A 16,648-nucleotide genomic window follows, 5' to 3' on the forward strand; every position below is an offset into this window, starting at 1 on the left:
GCAGCAGAATTTCTGCCAGCCGAAATTCTGCGACTCACAACTCACAAATTACGCCCTACAGTCAAAATAAAATGATACAGAATTCTAAACAAATTTTGACCAAATTGAAATTTGAATTCACCGAGAGGAAGTTAGTTATATCTATGTAAGTTAGTCAGGTTATATACGTTCTTTTCGAAACAACGTTTGCCTAGTAATCTAAGGCAGTAAGCAGTAAAAGCATAAAATTTTCCAATGGTTTGCCATTACTTTTTACTTTAGAATACCTTTAAAGGTACTAATAGTTTACAGCTCGAAAACTTAAACACTCAACCTAGAAGTTTAAAGAGAAAAATCAGCAGCCTTACAGAAAACACTTCGACACCCAATAAAATAAAACCGAAGTTTTTAACTAATTCATCGAGAGCCAATCCCCAAGCACCCTGAACTGGGACGAGAAAAACAACGTGAAATGTTTGTCAGAAGTTTGAGCTATGGTTGCAGGTCAAGAAAACATCTCCCTATAAACTTAAATTGATCATAATAATTTAAACTTTAAAGGTACTTAAATAAGCTTTCAAATTAAGCGTGTAAGTTTTGTAGTTTAATGTGATTTCTTGGATGCTTTGAATTAGTTAATTTTTATCTTTCATCAATATTTAGCTACTTTTAGATTTTTAGAAGTTGCTAGTTTTGTAGTAGAAAACCCTTAATTTCGAAATAATCAACTCTTGAAGTGTATTAATCACCGATAGGATATTGTGACAGAACGTCGGATAGAAGATTTTAAGGTCACAGCACACATATCAACTCGGAAAAGGATCGGCACCGTATCGCCTCGAGCCGTTCAATATTGTTTGTATGAAACTCCCAACTGCAACGCACACTAAGCGGAACCGTAACGTAATCGCCTCACCTCGGAAGGACAGGCTTTGGTAATGCATGCATACGTAAGGTTGACGCCTGGTTGACGGCGAGGCAAAGGCGATACGGTGACGATCCCTTTCCGAGTTGATATGTGTGCTGTGACCATACGTTGTCTGATGAGCTGCTGATCGTATTAGGTTGTCGCGCGTCTTGTGACAATATTCCAACGACGTAACGCACTGTACCATTGTCGCCTCGTACCACGATGGCTGGTAATGATAGGTGGCGTGTTTATTACTATAGAGCCCGCACAAAGCCGCTGAATTCCGCCTCTGATTCACTCTCCAGATGAAAATCTTTTCATTTCGCTAAAAATACTCTCTTTATGTCTCGGTTCTTTTATGAAACTTATCTTACGAGTGTCACGGCTGAACCATTTGTGATGGCGTTCCGATTGTTGCGCGATTCATTTTCATGTCCTTGTTTTTTATATTATGTCTTTAATGAATAAAAAAGTTACAGCCGTTGCGGATGCTTAGTTACTAGAAGCGCCTGCAACTTGCGTTGAAATGAGTTTATCGAGCAGGAATCGTAACTTTTTCATGGATAAAAATTTTCGTAGTGTTCAAAGTATCTCCATATCAAACTAAAAATTACTTTAGTGGTATAGGCATAAAGAAGTAACAGACATGCTTTCGCAACCATACTAATATTATAAAAAAAGTGTGTATGTCTGTTACCTCTTCACACTCAAACCACTGAACTCATTTTGCTAAAATTTGGAATGGAGATACTTTCAGTCCCGGGAAGGGACATATTAGGATACCTTTCATCCCGAAAAAATGTACGGTTCCCGCGTTATAAAAGATTTTTGGCAAAACGGAATTGCGGGCGTCATCTAGATAATTAAACAATCATTACAAAGAAAGGTATCATGTACAATCCTAGTCCTATTCATAATGATCTAATGCCTACAATTCCCAACAAACTTTCACTTTTGAAGGACATAGCAGCGGTTTTGGCAAGCCGCTTGCCGCTCCCAATTATTTAAAATGCACGGATCAACTTATTCTTTAATTACGTCCACAACAACAATTAAATCTATTTTAATTGCTGTTTAAAATTCTCGATTGTCGTGTGCTCGACGAATATTCGTGATTTTTGGGGTAAAAATGTTATAACCCTTGCCGCTTTTAATGTATTTTTGGTACACATTTGTAGGGGTTAATGTAATGTTATTTATGGTACAGAATGAATTCCCGTATTCATCCTACCCAGATTTAGAGATGTTATATTACAAGTCGATTTGTGAATTTAGTATTTCGTATGTGTTCTTATTCTAGCTGCCCAGATATAAATGTTAGTGGTTTTTTAGTATTTAAGTAGCTAATATAACACGGCTATAGTGTTCAATTATGTACTTAATAAGTAAAAGCTCTCTTATTTCACTCTAATAACCCTAATTCTGTCAATAATGTAAAGTATATTATGCTCGTCATCTGTGAGTTGTGGAGTTCGTAGATGAAGTTTACGAAGGACGACGAACTATTCGTCGAAGACGTGTCAAACAAGGTGTATTGGCAGAAGAACACACTAACTAAAAAAATAACTGGACTCGTTATGAAAGCTACAATCTTTGATTCGGGCGTGAACTCTCACAAGAAAATACGCCCTTACAACACTAGATACGCCATATGCATTATGCAATCACCCTTATGATGTGACATACAAATGAACATATTAATATAAAAATGCAACCTAAAACTGCATTTTCCATATAAAAAGTTAATTAAGTGTCACAAAGGCAACGTCAGACGGTCTGTGCTCGAGGGGGGAGGGTGATAGCGGGGGAGGGGGCTGAACACAGACAAAATGTAGCGAGAGTTCTGAAATATAAACCAGTGCACTGGCCATTGATAATGACGTCATGAATATCACGCCACATACTGATATGCTGTGAGACAATAAGTATGACGCATTATAGTATCCTTACTTCCTTACTAATATTAAAAATGTGAAAGAATGTCTGTCTATATGTCAATTTTTTTGTTACCTCTACGTTAAGATGGGTATGGAGATACTTTAGGGCCTGGGACGGAACATAGGAAAGATTTTCATCGTGCAAATATGTACAGTTATCCCCACAATAATCGAATTTAGGCGCAACGGAGTTACGGGCATCATTTAGTAGGTAATATTTGCAATAAAGTCATGTACGTCAATGCATTAGACAATGTAATTCTGAACGGAATTAGCCGGTATAATTCGGAACGGATATATTTATTTCAAATTCATGACGTCATGAGCACTGCCGGTTACACTGGGTAATATTTCGGAACACAATAAACAGCGACATGATCGAACAGACCGGAGCCATATCTAAGTTGTTTTGCACTGCTTGTGATATTTTAGAACTCCTTTTGTTGTACTTTTGCTTTTAATTGTTATTTTAACTGACGTGACCTAATAAGGCAGTCAAGATTATTTAGCACTTTTTATTATTTTCTAGTAATGAAGACTTACGTTGTCAAAAATTTTTGTGTAAACATTATACTGAACTCTAAAGTCGTGTCATGTAAATCGTGGTTTTTCTGACATCGTCTATCGTTTTATAGTTCTTGCGAGCTACAAAAGTTATACAATTTGGAATGTTTTATTATTTTAGTACACCGTGGTTTTGTATTTCGATAATCGCGGTTTTTAGGACATAGTTTATTTTTTTAATTTTTCATAGAAATATGTTTACCGCGTCTTAGCAACTGTTTATAGTGGAATGATGAGAAGTAACATTTTGAAAACGGATATTTTTTTACATTAATTGAAACTTTAGGACCGGGAAAATAATTTGAAATCAAAAAAATGTGAATTCTGTGTATAGCTAGATGATGAAGTAGGTTAAAGTTACAAGGTTTGTTTAAATTATAAGGGAGAAAATGAGCAATTGCTCTCATATTGTAAAATGTTAGTTACCCACTTCATCCACTCGTCTTCAGTCCTTATTTGTAGCTAAGCGTAGCGCGTAGCAAGTCTATCGTAATTCGTAGTACGTCTACGTAACGCGTAGCACGTAGTACGTCTACGTAACGCGTAGCGCGTAGCACGTCTACGTAACGCGTAGCACGTAGTACGTCTACGTAACGCGTAGCGCGTAGCACGTCTACGTAACGCGTAGCACGTAGTACGTCTACGTAACGCGTAGCGCGTAGCACGTCTACGTAACGCGTAGCACGTAGCACGTCTACGTAGCGTAAAAATCTACCGGACACTTAAAATTACAGTCCTGTAACATACTAGATGACGCCCGCAACTCCGTTGCGATAAAATTCGTTTATCGCGCGGGAATCGTACATTTTTCGAGGATAAAAAGTATCCTATGTCCTTTCCCGGGACTCAAAGTATCTCCATGCCGAATTTCATCAAAATCGGTTCAGCTGTTTGGGCGTAAAGAGGTAACAGACCGACACATATTACTACGGAAGTATGGATTAGTGGATAGTATTTATACTTAATTCAAATAGCTAATACTCGAAGTACACTCGCAAACAATAGCGTTGTTTTGAGTCACTTCCCGTCACTTCCTGACCCACTTGCATGCCGAAATACCAAGAGTTATGTACACGCCTGTACCTCCGTACAACATATGTTTTTGTTGCAAACTTCGCGAATAATGTATTTTATTGCTCCGAACAGAATATTCGGCAAATACTATTCCGATGTGTAAAAGTTGTTTACTGGGTTAAAGGTTTGTTTTTCTTAAAGTTTCGAGAGCACAATATGGGGATCGTAGGTAGGGTAGTAAGCTAATATTGTGACTACATGATATTATGATATAATTCTGAGCATACGGCAAACTTACATAAGCGTAAGTAAATACTAAGATAATACTTATTTTAATGAAAAACAGTACCCGTGAGACCAAACTCTGAGTTTAAAAAACATTAATTATTCGAAAATGCCCGCTATCAAAGGGTTAAGACCTAACTAGACCAATAATATAATTTTTTCTTCACGTTCATTTAAAAATATACAAGATTGTCTCGTTATGTTTTCCTTGTTCCCTTGACTATTATTAAATAATTTAGCCAATTTTTCAACTATTACGCAACAAATAAACAACCAGCACCACGGTAAAATATGCCCACCACACATTCCCACCACTGCAGCTCATGGGCATGTAAAATGTGGTCCAAATAAACTGCCAATAAAAACCAAATCGAACTCTTAGCTAACAAGAAGTAGAAGTCTGAATTGATTTATGATAACAAGTTCTGTTGACATTGCTGTGCCCTATGCCCTATGACGCCCTAAGCCCTACGTTTCATACTACAACTTAGGGCCTTTACAAAAAGTGCAGAATAACTTGTTTATTTGTGATTGATCGTTGTAATTTAAAGGTAAATTTTCGCTTATTCCCTTATTTTATTATTTTTATACGTGGGAGAGCCATGCTTCGGCACGAATGGGCCGGCTCGACCGGATAAATACCACGTTCTCACAGAAAACCGGCGTGAAACAGCGCTAGCGCTGTGTTTCGCCGAGTGAGTGAGTTTACCGGAGGCCCAATCCCCTACCCTATTCCTTCCCTACCCTCCCCTATTCCCTTCCAATCCCTACCCTCCCCTATTCCCTCTTAAAAAGGCAGGCAACGCACCTGCAGCTCTTCTGATGCTACGAGTGTCCATGGGCGACGGAAGTTGCTTTCCATCAGGTGACCCGTTTGCTCGTTATTTCTTTGCCATATAATTAAATTATTTCATTAAAAAAATATATATATTAGTAAGTAGACATTAGTTGAGATAGTATAAAAGGTCTAAGAAGTACAGAACTTAAGAACTTTGAAAATCCATCGCTTTTAACTAGAAAAATGTACTCGTGAAGTATTAGTATAATTGAAAACAGTACTATTGAAAACATTATAATTGAAAACAGTACTATTGAAAACTACGTGTGTACCAATAATATGTGTAAAACTACTGGTCGCAATATAATATGCACTTTCTTAGGCTAGAGGCCTAAGTGTCTAAACACACTAGGCGGAAAATACGCGGCCGAAGTTCGGCATGATTACGCCTGCAATGTATTATGGCCGATGACACACCATGCCGCAAATTCCGTCGCGTTATATTGTATGCGTAGCGCATTGCTGACGTAATCATGCCGAACTTCGGCCGCGTAACTTCGGCATGGTGTGTTTGGACACTAAGAAACCATCTCGCGTATATTTACGGGTTTTCTGAACGAAATCTTAGGTCCCTGGCCTTGTCCTTTGTATGCATGACAGTGCGTGTCGACTCAACTTATGTGGTTATACTTGTAATAAATAATACGGTAGTAAATCATATGACATCGGTTAACATTGAATGCTATACATCATGTAGGTAGATTCAAAATGCAAGAAGTAGTTTGGTACAAACTCATAAATAAAAGGAGTATCCAAAATCTTCAAAGTTAGAATAATAATAATCGCCTTGTGTGGACCCAGGGTAGCATTAGATTCATCTTTTAGTGAGCTCCTATAATAATAATAATAATAGTAAAATAATAATATCTGTGGACGCCTCACACCACGACAGTCTGGCCCCGTGTTAAGCACCTGAAGGACTTGTGTTACGGGTACCAGACAACGGAAATATATTTCATACTTTTATACTATACATATTATATTTAAGATTTTGATTATATGATACACATAGGAACTTTAAAAACTTTTTGTTTCCTCGGCGGGATTCGAACCCGCGACCCCCGGCTTGAGCTACCAACAGCCCACCAACTGAGCCACAAAGGTCGTCAAAGAAAAAGTTAAGAAAAATATTTGAAATTAAAAGAATGTCTAATTCTACTTAATATATAAGTTTGTGGGATGTTTGTCATTCACTCAAAAATACTGATCGGGTATTGAAAAATTTTGTACGACTATAGCTGGAAAATGAACTTACACATAATTTCTACGATACATTCTGAAAATGTAGGCACACTGTGTTCCCGTGTGTCTATACTTACGCGGGTAAAGTCGCACGAAAAGTGGCTAGGAGTGATAAATATACCTTGAACAGATGTAAAAATAGGTGCTAAAAGGTGTCGATTTAAGTATTTATGAGTTTGAGCAGTTTTTACAACTTATTCAATATTAAATTTGAAACGTCGCTTCAAAAAGTTTGAAGCCGACGGAAAATACGAATCAAATAAAAATGTATTTATTTGATAACCGCTACAAATGTTAAGTGATATAAAACGTTAAAAACGTCCAATCATCCTCCAGCTAATGGTTTAATCGCATCAAATTATTTGCTCTACAATTTACATTTTACATTTTCCACTTCGAAAATCTTCTACAATATTTTTATAGTTTTCACAAAATAGTTGCAGGATTCCACTACAATAATCCATACTAATATTACAATTAATGCAATGAGTATCTGTCTATCTGTGTTTGCTTTTTTTAGTACGACACTTTGGGTCCCGGGAAATAAAAGATAGTTCTTATTGAAGCAAAATTTGTCTTTGCATTGTCAAATATTATTTATAATATTTTGTAGATATCTTTGATTGTGAGATGTGTATTTATTTCCCTTTTACATAAAATATACGTGGGAGAGCCATGCTTCGGCACGAATGGGCCGGCTCGACCGGATAAATACCACGTTCTCACAGAAAACCGGCGTGAAACAGCGCTTGCGCTGTGTTTCGCCGAGTGAGTGAGTTTACCGGAGGCCCAATCCCCTAACCCTTACCCTATTCCCTTCCCTACCCTCAACTATTCCCTTCCCTTCCCTTCCCTACCCTCCCGTATTACCCTATTCCCTCTTAAAAGGCCGGCAACGCACTTGCAGCTCTTCTGATGCTGCGTGTGTCCATGGGCGACGGAAGTTGCTTTCCATCAGGTGACCCGTTTGCTCGTTTGCCCCTTTATTTCATTAAAAAAAAAAAAAACTCCTAAACAGCTTATGAAGTGAACTGCTGCTTTAGAGACGAATATCAATTATAGGTCTACCAGAATCTGATCAAAAAATATCCTTGATAATGGGATAAATTTTTATATTTGCATGTTTAACGCACAGAATCAGCCGCTATAAGAAAAAAAGGATCAAAATGTTGTATTCCAATAAACCCGGTATTGCTAGAGTCAATTTATTTTCTCACTTTTTGCCGACAGATTCTGGTTGACCTATACTTAATAATTATTGTAATTAAATGAAGGTTTTTGACATAAGCCCCATACATTATCTGTCAAACTCTTGATTAAATTTAAGTTTAATCATGATTAAGTGTCTGAGTGCGGCAGTATTGTGGTACAAATCTTGCTCAGGGTTTTTATCTCGAAATCAGTATTTTTGTGGGATTTCGTACAGGCGTTAGCAGGGCCGCGAGCAAACGCGAGTTGTAATAATAAAAATAAATTAGAATCCTTTATTATTCAAGTTAAAGAAATGGAAACAATAAAAGCCAACAAAACACAGCGATTATCTTTATTTATAAAATTTACTTCCGTATGCTTATGGCTACTTAGCACGAATACGACTTGTCTTGGCTTTTTGGAACAAAACGATGTTTGTTGGTGTTATATTATTACTTATTTTCAAAGTTTGTCTGTCAAAAGTCCATTTAAAAAATATCTTTTTTTACTGCTTGTTCTCCGTTTTATTCTTGGCACTAAAACAAAACTAGAATTTATAGTTTCCCGAAAAGCAACTTTTTAATAAAGTTAATATACTATACAGACAGACCATAAAGTTAATATACCTAGCGGAATAGAGCAACAATCTCAAGCTGTCAAACGAAACCGAAATTGGTTTACATCTGTGTGTAAAAATATGTGTACGTATACACTTACACAAGCATGATTGAACATGAATTCTATGAGATTAAATTGCCAACGTGCCGATAAGTGCCGACTGGACGTCAAAAAAAGAGTTATGCTGTCATGTATCACACGTCTCTTTTTACCACGCATTGTTACTGATAGCGACATCTCACTTGCTCAGGCCTTTGCTTCTCTATTCCGAGAGAGATATCAAAATCCATTTAAGTACCATTAAAATTATATTCTTACGTAATAATAACTGTTTGCATGTAAATCTGTACATAAAGCACATTTTATAAGAATTTTAAAATTTACTCATCAATTCGTGCACAAATTAAAGTATCAAAGAGCTATTTACTAGTCACTAGAGTGTATTTATTACGACACCCAAAAGATCATAGTAAACACAACCTAAATAAATAGCAAGGTATTATAAATATGTTTAGAGTTTGCCAAGTCAATCAAAAATATTACTTTCCTATGAAATGATTTCTTTAACCGTTCCTTTATATATTTCCTAATAAAAGGTTCTTATTGCATCTGATTTTCACATTCAAATGTACAAAAAACATAGAGTTTTACATCTATTCATAATTTAATTTACTTCCAACGATTTTCCACAAAACACAATTGCAATTTCAAAGCGAAAAATAACAAAATGGTTAGAAGATAAGTTGATTAAGGCCTCCAGAGTGAGATAGAATTATTTCGGAAATCATATTAGCTTCTCTTAAATTAAATAATAACATCACTTCCTTGTTTAAAAACAAAAAAAAAACAAAATATTTTCTTTTAATCTTAATTTGGAAGGTTTTTAGTTTCATTTAAAAATATATGAAATAATTATTTAAAAGTGCATGTAAACAAGGCAAACAACAACAATTTAATTTGCTAATTGTGTTTGTATTATGCTGGTAAAGTGTTACTGAAATTAAAAAGATTACGACGTCACTTCCTTAACAATACAGAAATGACAGAGACAACACAGAAGGCGAACACGCTCTTGTTTTTCTGTGATTAATGCCGTAGGGGTTTTTGTTATCTCATAATAATGATTAATATTAATATAATCTGTACTTTCATTAAATTTCGTGACGTCACTTAGCTAAAATATTAAAACTGGGAGGCAAAAGTCATTGATAAATAGTATATGCTTGTTTCCACTGTATGTTGTTAGTATAATGTTCACTCAAATCCAATGCTGTCGTTTTCTTCACTGGATAATACTGAAAAACATGCCTCGGATATATTATTTCCGCTGTCACTATTAAATTAAATTTGTGACGTCACTTCCTTGCTTCTAAACGGGAGGGAATTACCACATATCGCCTGGTAATTTTGGGTGTAGGTGGTTCGTAGTAAGGTGTAGATTGGTAAGCACTTACCAGGTATCGTAGTGGTCTAGTCCGCCATGTCGGCACGTGACGGGAGTAAACAAAACGCGGAAACGCGCGTGCGGGACGCGACGGGGCGACTGCCAGCTGTGCCGGCGGCCCGAGACACGGTGCCGTAATCGATATACACTCGATGATAGGCCTGGGACAACATCGATTAATAATCGAGTCAATAGAGAAGGGGATTTAAGTTAATTTAAAATTTTCAGGCATAAAGCTGAATTAGTTCTTTTGGGTTAATTCGTTTGAGATTTTTATGCATAAAGCTGAAGTTCTGGGCGCTTTATAGATAAGCGCTGTCTTGATGTAACATGTCTGACCTGTAGTAGCAGGTATCTGATAAATGAATAGAATATACAAGACTGTATCTAAAATAAAATTTGTTAATAAAACAGATATAGAAATTAAGTAAAGCATCTTGCATATGGCGCTCAGTACTGTATGAAATGCAGTACATAGCAAAATTAGCAATAATAATTGTACTCTAAAAGAAATAATTGTGAACACTAAAAACATTTGATACGAACCGTCAAGGCGTAGCTGCAGCTACGAAGTTAAGATGCGTATTTATTGATTACGTACGAACTTATTTTTATGGATGTAGTATGTAGTAGTTTAAAATGTAGTTACTGTATTAATTTCTTTACTACAAATTACCATCAAAAGAGAGCTCGAATTTAATTCCGATGTTAAATAAAATCGCGCTGCGATGCATCGATTCTCGGGAATCGAGTGAACAGTCTCCGCCCCGAACGAGCTCCGCGCATGCGCCGGTCGATGGCAACTCGGTCAGTGGGCCGCGGGCCACAACAACGGTTCCGACGGAACCAGACCGCCCGGCACCCGGTTGTGGCGAAACCACACCACGCAAAACCCGGTTTCGACGAAACCATGTATTTATATTGACATGGTTGGGATGGTTTAGAATCGGGTGGTTTAGTAGCTGGTTTGTATGAAACCATGGTTAAGTTAGTCGTTAGATTTCAACAAAACCATATGGTCCGGGGCCTGGTTGCAGCGAAACCAGTCCACCTGTTGGCGGCTAACCTGTGGCGTTTGACAGTTACAGCTGTAAACAATGACGGCGTGTAAACAAAGTGACGTAACCCAATAATTTTCGCTTTTACACGGCTAATTGTTTACATGGCTAAAAGTGAGAACGTCAACTTGAAAAATTATTTTCCGTCGCTTATTTTCTTTCACCGCTCCTATGCGATTAAACATTGTGGGTTTTTTTAAAGTTTAGTCAGTTTCAATCTACTTTAATTTAAATGTACTTAAGATTATATTACAGAATAATGTAACGTATTATTATTATACTGTTAATATGATCTAATAAATGTATTTAAATTAGTAGCCCTATACCCGCGAAGATTAAGCTCTATTTTCATTTAGACCAAATGAATTGACGCGAAGTTAAAACAAAATTTTGCTGATTGACTTGGTTAACCATACGACATTAACTCAATGGATACCATAATAAAATATTAATTATAGGTTTACCAGAATCTGATGGCAAAAAAAAGAAAGTGACGCTACCAATACTGGGGAAATTAGATCAAAACGTTTGATACTTTTTTTTTCTTATAGCGTCTGATTCTGTGTGTGGTACATGCAAATGTAGAAAAATATCCAATTATTAAGGCAAAGGGATATTTTTTGAAAATCTCCCATCCAAATTTGCCATGAGATTCTGGTAGACCTATACTTTGGTTTATTATTCTTAAAACACAACGCCTCCGTGGTCTAGTGGTATAGAGCGCAGCTCTTGACTCGGAGGTCGTGGGTGGATTCCCGCGTTGGAAACATGTTATTTCCAAGTTTGGTTAGGACAATGCAGGCTGATCACCTGATTGTCTGACAAGTAAGATGATCCATGCGTCGGATGGGCATGTAAAAAGACGGTCCTGCGCCTGATCTCTCGCCGGTCGTGTCGGTCTTCCGTCCCACTGGGTTATGAGAGTAAAGGAATAGAGAGTGCTCGTGTGTACTGCGCACACACTTGGGCACTATAAAATTACTCCTGCGTAGCTGGCCTGGTTTCAATGAAACCGGCCACCGTCACCGAAACCGGTGTGGGAGATATTATTATTATTCTTAAAACCACTTTCTCTTGAAATAGATATTATTAATATGACGAATTAAAAAAAAAATTCGCGAGTGCCAGCAGACCCCGCAGTCAGCGGACTACTCTCACTCTGTCTTACGAATTTTCTATAGTAAATGTATCATCAATTCTGAACAATTGGCAAATAAAATTGTAGGCTTTTTGCAGATGAAATTGTATTATTCTTTTTTCACTATGGAATTGTTCTTAATTATTGGTTTCAGCGTTTAGAGGTAACAGACAGACAATTTCTGAGTTATTAGAATCGAATATGGATGCATTAAGGGGGCGACTAACCCAAAATTTTCGATTTTATAATTCATTTTTATACTTGAAAAAAAGCCCCGAACTGTTTCATTTTCAAAAATTAGATACTACATTATATTTCCAAGAATTCGACCTGAGCAAAAACACGATATCTTGAAATTTTCTCAATAGAAAAAAATCACAAAGATGCATCTAACTTTCACTAATTTTTCATTTATTGCTAATTAATAAAAACTTAGTTCAATGCACGGTTAATTAATGAATATTAATTAACAGTGCATTGAACTAAGTTAATATTTTAACACATTGTATAAAATTCTATCATTGAGAAACCGACCTAGCGGATTTTTGAAATCTATACTAATATTATAAAGCGGAAGAGTTAGTTTGTTTGTTTGTTTGAACGCGCTAATCTCAGGAACTACTAGTCTAATTTGAAAAATTCTTCCAATGTAAGATAGCCCATTTATCGAGGATATATATTTATAGGCTATATTTTATCACGCTATGACTAAAAGGAGAGAAGAAATAGAGGAAAATGTAGAAAAAACGGAGGAAATTATCAATTTTTATGTTATTTGGCACACATTAAGAATAGACCACGTGAAAGGACATAGGTTTCTTTTTTTGCGGAAAAATGTACGGTTTCCGTGACATTCCTAAATTACGCGGGCGAAGCCGCGCGGAACATCTAGTATTGTATATTTATGGAGTTATTGAGAAAAAACTAATTTGGCGATGAATCGTCGTCCTTTTTCACCTGTGAAAGACGGGCGTGAGTGCAGTGAAGAGAGAAGGACGATGTTTGATGTTTTGGGTTAGTCGCCCTCTTAACTCGTACACAATCATAAAACAACAAAATAGAAGGCAGTAAAAGTTTTTGTATATCAATGAATAAAAGTACATGGGGCACACTAAAAGTTTTGCACTTCTAGCTAATCGGAACTATTTGAGTTTTGAATGTTATATTTTTTAAACCTTGCAACCTTCCTAGCAACATAAAAAAAAATTGGCGGGAAATCATTTGCCAATTGTTTTTTATCACGCATCAAAGTTCTACGTACGCAACGAAATAGGAATTAGGTCGAAAAGATTTTAGAGCGATGATTTTTTATGATTTTAAAAGTTCTCTCTCTCCGCAAGACTGTGCTGCTCGTCTTCAAAATGCTTTTGGGAAGAAAGTACCTTGTTTGAGCACCGTGAAGAGATGGTATACTGAATTTGAGAGAGGTCGAGTTTCTTTACATGACGAATTTCGTGAAGGGCGGCCTTCAACTGCCGTCAACGAAATTAATGTGGCTACTGTTAAGCGGCTAATTGAAGAAAACCCGTAGATTACCTATGAGACAATTCGAGGACTATTGGGGATTGGTATGAGCCAAATTAAAAAAAAAATACACGAAGAATTGTGAGTTCGGAGACTTTGTTGTCGTTGGACCCCTCATGAACTGACAGCGGAGCAGAAGCAGGCTCGCGTGGAATGGTGCTCACAGATGCTACTAAAGCACGCCCACGGACATTCTAATGCTGTTTATGACATTATCACAGGAGACGAAACGTGGATTTGTTGTTTTGAACCCGAAAAAAAAATATAAACAGACGAACGTATAACCTCCTCCTTTTTGAGAAGTCGGTTAAAAAGAACAGAAATCTTGTGAGTGGGTGTTTGAAAATGAGAACAAGCCAACAAAAGTGAGGCAGGCGAGAAACGTTGGTAAGAAAATGATCGCGTTTTTTTTCTGACCTACGGATCCCATCTGTACAATTCCACTTGGAGATCAAAAGAGTGTTAATGCTGAGTGGTATACTACCATTTGTTTACCCAGGATATTAGAAAAGATTCGCGAAAGACGACCAAAAAGCCGCATTCTCCTACATCAGGACAACGCCTCTTCACACACGGCCAACAAAACAAAGTCATTTTTAGGTTCCGAAAAATCACAACTCGTCACCCATCCTGCACACAGCCCCGACCTAGCACCCTGTGATTTCTGTATTTTTCCCAAAATTAAAGATTTAATGAGAGGTTTCATTTTTACCAACTCCGAAGAGGCAGTGATAGCGTTCAATCAGCACGTAGAAAACATGCCTTCAGATCTGTGGTCCTCCTGTTTTAAAAAATGGTTCGATCGCATAAAAAAATGTTTAGAATGTAAAGGAGAGTATTTTGAAAAGCAATAAACATAATATTTTGGTTATAACACGTCGTTTTTTTTAAGTTACGCAAAACTTTCAGTGTGACCTACGTATTAAAATTAAAAATTGAACACATGGAGTCGGCAAGTTGTGTATTCCGCGCCAACATTTGGCGTCACTTTTCAGGAAGTTGCAGCTTACAACACTTTTGTTTACAGTGCATTTTATATATTTTTTCATAAAAAATATTTTTTTGACCATTGTTTTCATACTCTTGCTTGCTTGCTCATACCATGATTAATAGGAGCTAAATAACGCAATTATGCCAGTAATAATGCCTTCCTATAATCATTAGAAAATGTTAATAATATAACGGTAAAGAACCAGATTTTATTTGTAACATTGCATCACCCCATTGCAGGGGGTTTGCATGACCAAAAAGGTTGAAAAACACTGCCGTAGACGTGTAAAATCGAACGGCACACTAACATTACAAGCGATAGCGCGATGTAGGAGACTCTTAGCGCCATCTATCCGCAGAATAATAAACTAATTCAGACAAAATATTTTTTGCTTTTCGGCTCTGTAATTTTGTACCTATTCTTCTTAGTGTAACCAGATTAGGGCGTTTGTGCACTTCACGGAATTTTACCATCCGGCGCGGCGCGGCGCGGCGACCCGATTCCATACGTTTTGATATGGCAAACGTGAAAGTTATGAACGCCGGACGGTAAAATTCCGGTATTAACGGTAATGAAGATAAGAGTGTGGGAGGTAGAAGGGTAGATTTTCTTTGGCTACTTTTGCTATCTATTGTCACATAAACGTTATTTTAACTGCCTATATTCTTAAATATATCTACACTATTAAAAAAAATGTTTTTTTTTATGTAATTTTCATTTTGCATCGAATAAGCTCCGACACCACTGAGCCAATTTTGATGAAATTAGAGGAAAGACGAAAAGAATGACTTGCACGTCAGACAATCAGGAGTTCAGCCTGTATAACAATATAACTCCTAAACAAACTTGGAAACAACTTTTAGTTGCTCCAACTTTTATTTTTTTATGAAGTAAGGAGGCAAACGAGCAAACGGGTCACCTGATGAAAAGCAACTTCCGTCGCCCATGGACGCTCGCAGCATCAGAAGAGCTGCAGGTGCGTTGCCGGCCTTTTAAGGGGGAATAGGGTATTAGGGGAGGGTCCAACGTGCAAATCGTACCCAAGACCTCCCAAGCCAAGCTCTAAGCCACTATAAGCAGGCTTAGCATGGCCACAGAAGAAATGAGAAAGATGAAGTGAGAAACGATTTTCTTTCGCAACTTTTAAGAAAGAAATTTTAGGTACACACAGATTTTAACAGATTTTTTTGTCAGCCACGTGGGTCTTATGATGATGATCATGGCAATCCTCCCTATTTGAATGGGTAATTACTGTACCAGTCAAAGAGTACAGTGGAACCGAACACGGGTCGCAGCTCAAATTATACACCACAAAACATTATGTACCCTAACCCCCTTGTACTAAGTCTCAAAGTCGACCACCCCGCTGGACGTAGGCTAAATTTTGTTGAGCAATTTTAGTTTCGTGTCAGTTTGACCTTGTTTTAGTTGGTGCATCCCCAATTAATGTGTAAGGGCTAACGATAACAATAAGGGCTAGCACATTTATTGGTGTAGGCCTGATAGCACAAAATTTCATATGAATTTCCAATTGCTGAAAGCATACCCTGCGTGTTCTTTGGTTTTAGAATAAGAAGTCCTTTTCTTTTAAATTAGCAACAAATATCAACAATGATAGATGATAGCCAAAATGTGTCTTTTGTCTTTTCATACTTAAACCGACTAATTAATTTTGATAAGGTTTGGAAATAGGATCAATGCTTGTTATTCAATAAGAGATGCACAATACTATGTAACGTCCCTGAAAGCATTTGACTGCAAGTCATTAAAAACACATCCACAGTATAATAATTATACAGTAGACTATTCTTGCAAGACCGCATCAGACGTACGCTGTAATCTGTATGCACAAAATAGATAACTTTAAGACCCACATACACGGAGAGGCCGATCGAATACGGTCGGACTGAACGCA

General features: G+C 37.0%; 1 protein-coding gene across 1 annotated transcript in view; it reads right to left on the reverse strand.

Moving 5' to 3' along the window:
- Positions 1-10,109, reverse strand: part of LOC121732865 (calmodulin-binding transcription activator 2) — a 232,849-nt gene extending 222,740 nt beyond the window's left edge. The window contains exon 1 of the mRNA XM_042122859.1: positions 10,033-10,109. The gene's annotated coding sequence lies outside the window, so the exon portion shown is untranslated. The remainder of the gene's footprint in view (positions 1-10,032) is intronic.
- Positions 10,110-16,648: the final 6,539 nt, after the last annotated feature.

The sequence above is a fragment of the Aricia agestis genome, chromosome 13 (assembly GCF_905147365.1).
Source record: "Aricia agestis chromosome 13, ilAriAges1.1, whole genome shotgun sequence".
NCBI classification, from domain to species: Eukaryota; Metazoa; Arthropoda; class Insecta; order Lepidoptera; family Lycaenidae; genus Aricia; species Aricia agestis.